The sequence below is a fragment of the Pelodiscus sinensis genome, chromosome 32, assembly GCF_049634645.1.
Source record: "Pelodiscus sinensis isolate JC-2024 chromosome 32, ASM4963464v1, whole genome shotgun sequence".
In the NCBI taxonomy this organism is placed as follows: domain Eukaryota; kingdom Metazoa; phylum Chordata; order Testudines; family Trionychidae; genus Pelodiscus; species Pelodiscus sinensis.
This window is the reverse complement of record NC_134742.1, coordinates 2,731,435-2,737,816: the sequence shown is the minus strand read 5'-3', so window position 1 is coordinate 2,737,816 and position 6,382 is coordinate 2,731,435. Positions and strand designations below refer to the sequence as shown.

Sequence of the window (6,382 nt, the reverse complement as noted above, 5' to 3'; positions counted from 1 at the left end):
GCCAAAGTAGCTCAGTTGGGAGAGCGTTAGACTGAAGATCTAAAGGTCCTTGGTTCAATCCCAGGCTTTGGCAGAAGCTTTTGTCCCTTAGGGCATATCTATACGGCACGTCAATTGCGTAGCTCAAGTGAAAATAGCGTAATTTGGCTGTTGGTGCTGTCTACACAGCTGGAAGTTGAGGCAAGAGCACTCTGCCTTCGACTTCCTTTACTCCTCATGAAATGAGGGTTACAGGAGTGGGAGTAAAAAGTCCTCCAGCTCGACGTTATGTCGAAATAAAGGCTTGCAGTGTAGACACGCTTGTTATTTTGGAATAACTGCTGTCTGTGCAGATGTACCCTAAGGCTGAGCCCTTGTTTAGCTCGGCTCTGCTTCCTAGAGGGATAGTGTCTGCCCTGCTGCTCCACCTAGCAGCCAGCAAGCCCTTGCTCTGCCTCAGCCATGCAGCTCCCGGCTTCTTCATGACCCCTCAGCTGAGTCCTTTCTAGGGGTGCATCTACACAGCACCCTAAACTCAAAATAAGATACGCTATTTGTGCTACACAAATTGTGTATTTTATTTTGAATCTATTTTGAAATAGCTTATTTTGAAATTTGGCAGCTCTACACAGTGCCAAGTTTTGAAATAACAGGCTATTTTGAGACATCCCTTAGCCCCCATGGAATGACGGTTACCAGGATGCTGAAATAGCACCCCCATTATTTTGAAAAATATTTCAAAATAATGGGTGGCTTGTGTAGCTATTTTGGGATACCTCCAGTATCCTGAAATAGCCATGCAGTGTAGACCTACCCTAGGTGGGAGCTTCTAGGAACTGGCATTCCTGGCTGCAGGGTGGGTCTGGCTACCCCCAGCCTTTGGACTCATGTGAGACGTGATCCCATGGGAACCATCTTCTGGAGCATCGCCATGTCCCATGGAACTCAGGGCAGGGAGACACAGGGACAGTGTCTGCAGCAGTGGATATAGGGCAGGGCGAGTGGGGCAGCTGCCCCAGGCCCCACACTTCAATAGGCCCCGCGCCACCACCAGGGACAGACTGGCCTGGTGGGATACCAGGAATTTCCCAGTGGGCCATCTGCCGAAAGGCTGGCCTGCGGCTGCTGGAGGAGGAAGGGGGGGGATTGTGGTGGGGTGCTGCAGCCCCGCACTTTTGAAATTCCCTGGCGCTGGCCAGTACGGGCCACGTGGGGCCGAGGGAGCGCATGCGCAGCTTGCTGAAACAACTGAGAGGGGAGACGCCCGGGCATGGCATAGAATCATAGAATCATAGAACAATAGGACTGGAAGGGACCTCGAGAGGTCATCGAGTCCAGCCCCCCGCCCTCAAGGCAGGACCAAGCGCCGTCTACACCATCCCTGACAGATGTCTATCTAACCTGTTCTTAAATATCTCCAGAGAGGGAGATTCCACCACCTCCCTTGGCAATTTATTCCAATATTTGACCACCCTGACAGTTAGGAATTTTTTCCTAATGTCCAATCTAAACCTCCCCTGCTGCACTTTAAGCCCATTACTCCTTGTCCTGTCCTCAGAAACCAAGAGGAACAAATTTCCTCCTTCCTCCTTGTGACACCCTTTTAGATATTTGAAAACCGCTATCATGTCCCCCCTTAATCTTCTTTTTTCCAAACTAAACACGCCCAGTTCATGAAGCCTGGCTTCATAGGTCATGTTCTCTAAACCTTTAATCATTCTTGTCGCTCTTCTCTGAACCCTTTCCAATTTCTCCACATCTTTCTTGAAATGTGGCACCCAGAACTGGACACAGTACTCCCGCTGAGGCCTAACTAGTGCAGAGTAGAGCGGCAGAATGACTTCACGAGTTTTGCTTACAACACACCTGTTGATACAACCTAGAATCATATTTGCTTTTTTTGCAACAGCATCACACTGTTGACTCATATTCAACTTGTGGTCCACTATGACCCCTAGATCCCTTTCCGCCATGCTCCTTCCTAGACAGTCGCTTCCTATCTTGTATGTATGGAACTGATTGTTCCTTCCTAAGTGGAGCACTTTGCATTTCTCTTTATTAAACCTCATCCTGTTTACCTCTGACCATTTCTCTAACTTGCTAAGGTCATTTTGAATTATGTCCCTATCCTCCAAAGAAGTTGCAACCCCACCCAGTTTGGTATCATCTGCAAACTTAAGAAGCGTACTCTCTATCCCAATATCTACATCATTGATGAAGATATAGAACAGTACGGGTCCCGAAACAGACCCTTGAGGAACTCCACTTGTTATCCCTTTCCAGCAGGATTTAGAACCGTTAACAACAACTCTCTGACTACGGTTATCCAACCAATTATGCACCCACCTTATCGTGGCCCTATCTAAGTTATATTTGCCTAGTTTATCAATAAGAATATCATGCGAGACCGTATCAAATGCCTTACTAAAGTCTAGGTATATGACATCCACCGCTTCTCCCTTATCCACAAGGCTCGTTATCCTATCAAAGAAAGCTATCAGATTAGTTTGGCATGACTTGTTCTTCACAAACCCATGCTGGCTATTCCCTATCACTTTATTACCTTCCAAGTGTTTGCATATGATTTCCTTAATTACCTGCTCCATTATCTTCCCTGGGACAGACGTTAAACTGACCGGTCTGTAGTTTCCTGGGTTGTTCTTATTCCCCTTTTTATAGATGGGCACAATATTTGCCCTTTTCCAGTCTTCTGGAATCTCCCCTATCTGCCATGATTTTTCAAAGATCATAGCTAAAGGCTCAGATACCTCCTCTATCAGCTCCTTGAGTATCCTGGGATGCATTTCATCAGGACCTGGTGACTTGCTGACATCTAACTTTCCTAAGTGATTTTTAACTTGTTCTTTGTGTATCCTATTTTCTAAACTTACCCTCTCTCTGCTTGTATTCACTACGTTAGGCATACCTCCAGACTTCTCGGTGAAGACCGAAACAAAGAAGTCATTGAGCATCTCCGCCATTTCCAAGTTTCCTGTTACTGCTTCTCCCTCCTCACTAAGCAGTGGGCCTACCCTGTCCTTGGTCTTCCTCTTGCTTTTAATGTATTTATAAAAGGTCTTCTTGTTTCCCTTTATGCCTGTAGCTAGTTTGATCTCATTTTGTGCCTTTGCCTTTCTAATCTTGCCCCTGCATTCCCCTGTTGCTTGCCTATATTCATCCTTTGTTATTTGTCCTAGTTTCCATTTTTTATACGACTCCTTTTTTATTTTGAGATCATGCAAGATCTCCTTGTTAAGCCAAGCTGGTCTTTTGCCATATTTTCTATCTTTCCTACACAGCGGAATTGTTTGCTTTTGGGCCCTTAACAACGTCCCTTTGAAATACTTCCAACTCTCCTCAGTTGTTTTTCCCTTCAGTCTTGCTTCCCATGGGACCTTACCTACAAGTTCTCTGAGCTTATCAAAATCTGCCTTCCTGAAATCCATTACCTCAATTGTGCTGGTCTCCCTTCTACCTTTCCTTAAGAGCATGAACTCTATTATTTCATGATCACTGTCCCCTATACTGTCTTCCATGATGCCATGGCCCGGGACTTTAAAACTGCGCGGCCCAGCGTTGCACCACATGGTTCAGCACGTGGCCTGGGCCGGGGCTGCGGCTGCAGCCGCCACCCTGCACACTGGAAGGCAGAAAGTGGATGGCAAAGGAAGGGGTGCAGGTCAGGAGAAGAAAAAGGAGGAGACACAAATGCCAGGGGGCCAAGTGGAGACAATGAGGAAATGGGCAGGAGGGGAGGTGTTAGTGGGAGGGGGGTAGGGAGATGCTGGGAGAGGAGAGAGTAAGGGCATTGGAGGTTAAAGGGGGGAGGGGGAAATGCTGGGAGAAGGCTTGAAAGAAGGGGTGGGCATGAGGAAGGCAGGGATGGAGCAAGGCATGTGTGAGGGCACAGGGGCATGAGGGGAATGGAGGCAGAGGGTGGTGAGGGGGTGGGCATCAGGGAAAAAGAGGGCAAAGGGGGCAGGGGCAGTGAGGAAAGGGGGAGGCACCAGGAGGGTGCAGGGCTAAGGGAAGGTGCAGGTGCCAGGGGATTCTGGGGGTGAAGCAGAAGGGCAGACACCTGCAGGGGAGGGACCAGCATCAGGAGGAGAGAGGCAGGGCAGGTGTATAGAGGGAGGTGTTAGGAGAGGGGATAGCTCACATGATCAGTTTGGGGCTACTGGAGAAGTGGGCACGGGGGGACCCCTTTTTTCTGTTTTTTCTCCAAAGGGGGGGGCCCTGGGCTGCCCTGGGCTCTGCAAAACTCTCATCCACTCCTGGGTATCTGTATGGTGCAAACGTGTGTAACACATGGCAATATTTCTCCTTCCTCTGCTGGAGAGGGAGCCAGATAGTTCCCAAATACAGATAGTTCTAAGGATGCTTCTGACACAGGGAAACAGCCGATTGATATTGATTCCAGCAATTCCTGAGTGTCGTTTCTATGGAGACGTACTCTGACAGAGTCTGTCCAATTGATTGGATTCAGCCAGCCAGTAGCTACACACCAGATCAATGTGGCTGTAGAGTGGACAGTCTTTTAAAGTGGCCATTGACTTTTTTTACTCTCTGCAGCTCAGTTATTTCTCCCCGGGCTGGTTTTTTTATTAAAGAGAAAAAAATGAAACTGCAGCCACTGGGATGTGTTCAGAGAAATGTCCCTCCATCCTGCTAGTTGGAGAGAGAAGCGACAAGGGCTTGTTTAGGGCTTGAGGGCTGAAGAACTGCCAGGAGGGGGTGTCCCGAGAGGTGAGGCAGCTGAAGGGAAGCTAGGAGTGCAGTATCAGCTGCCAGCTGAGAGTCTCAGGTACCTAGAGGTATAATGGGCCCATGGTATAATAGGCAACACTCAAGTTGATTCCTGCCATCTCAGTTCAAATCTCAGGCTATATCTACACTGTGGGTTTTTCACAGAAGAGGAAATGCAGATGGACCTCTCATTTGCATATCTTCAGATCCCTTTTGTGGAAGCGGTTTTTGCCATAAAAAGCCCTATGTAGACATGGCCATTTGTCGGGAAAAAAAACGTTTTGTGCAAGAGCCTGTAAAAACCTCATTTTTTGAGGAATAAGGGATCTTGTGCAAAAGGGTTTTCCCTCCGACAAATGGCCCCATCTACACAGGGGTTTTTAATCGCAAAAAAACCTCTTCTGCAAAAAGGACTGGAAGAAGATATGCAAAGGAGAGCACTAGATATGCAAATCAGTGCTTAATTTGCATTTCCTCTTCCGCAAAAAACCTGCACTGTAGACCTCGCCTCAGTGGGACCTGGTGGTGAGATGTTGGTTTGCTGCCAATCTATGGCAATGCCAGTGTTTGGCTTTAATGTCCTTAAATGCCCCAGAGTGAGTCTTTGCCCTCCTGCTGTGTGAATGGGGCCCACTAGATTTAGGATTTTGCATTGGCTGGTTCAGTGGGGTGGCTGCTGTATGCTGAGGCATAGAATTTAACAGTCTGGGTAGAGGTTAAGTCTTGCACTGCTTCAGCTGAGGCCCACAGGTACCAGCATCTGCCAGGCTGTTCCTCAAGCCCCAATGACACTTCAAGGAAGGAGCAGCAGAGCCAGGGTTAATTGTCAAGGCACAGTTGCAGACTGGACCCCCAACCCACCTTTCCTCCTCTAGGCAAATGGAACAACAGCAGCTCTTAGGGCGCGTCTGCACTTTTTTCGAAACAGAGCACTCTTCCTCCAACTTCCCTTACTCCTCGTACAATGGTGGTTATAGGAGTTAGAGTAAGAAGTCCTCCAGCTTGACAATATTTCAACACGAATTCAAAATAGCTGCCTGTGGTGTAGACACAGATTAAGTTCTTTCTAAATAAACTTGCTATGTAGACTACGTTACTGAGAACTCTCTGGCTTCATTGGGAGATTAAAAAACCAATGCTCCAGGTGAGGCTTAAACTCACAACCTCAGCATAGCTCTGCAGAGTACTGCCTTATAAGTACTTTGCGCTAACCAGTTGTGCCACTGGAGCACCTTTTCACATACTTTTTCCAGAGTCCTTAGGCTGACACCAGTGAGGCTTGAGTACAAATAGTACCCAGTGGAGCCCAGGGAGGGTAGCAGGAAGGGCTGGTACTTGGGGGTGGGGCCGGGGGTTATTCTGAAAGGCTGCAGGTGCTGTTAGACCCTTTTGTCCTTCACTATCTCACACCAGCCCTGAACAACACTCAGTGTCAGTCTGAGCATCTGTCCTGCTTTGGGACGTGTGTCTATGGCAAGAAACTGCCCTGGCTGTTCTAGCAGTGAGGTTCCTCTCTGTCACGTAGAAATGGAGAGTTACTCTCCTCTCACCTCCCCTGTGATGGGCAATGGCAACATGTGAAGCAGCTGCGAGAAAAGTCCTAGAGAGCAACCCAATAGCTAAGCTGGTCAAGGCACCTGCCATGTACAGTGGAAGT

General features: G+C 48.2%; 1 non-coding gene across 1 annotated transcript; it reads left to right on the top strand.

Annotated features, from left to right (window-relative positions):
• Positions 1–73, top strand: TRNAF-GAA (transfer RNA phenylalanine (anticodon GAA)). Its single transcript has one exon. It is a non-coding gene; the product is annotated as a tRNA-Phe (tRNA).
• Positions 74–6,382: the final 6,309 nt, after the last annotated feature.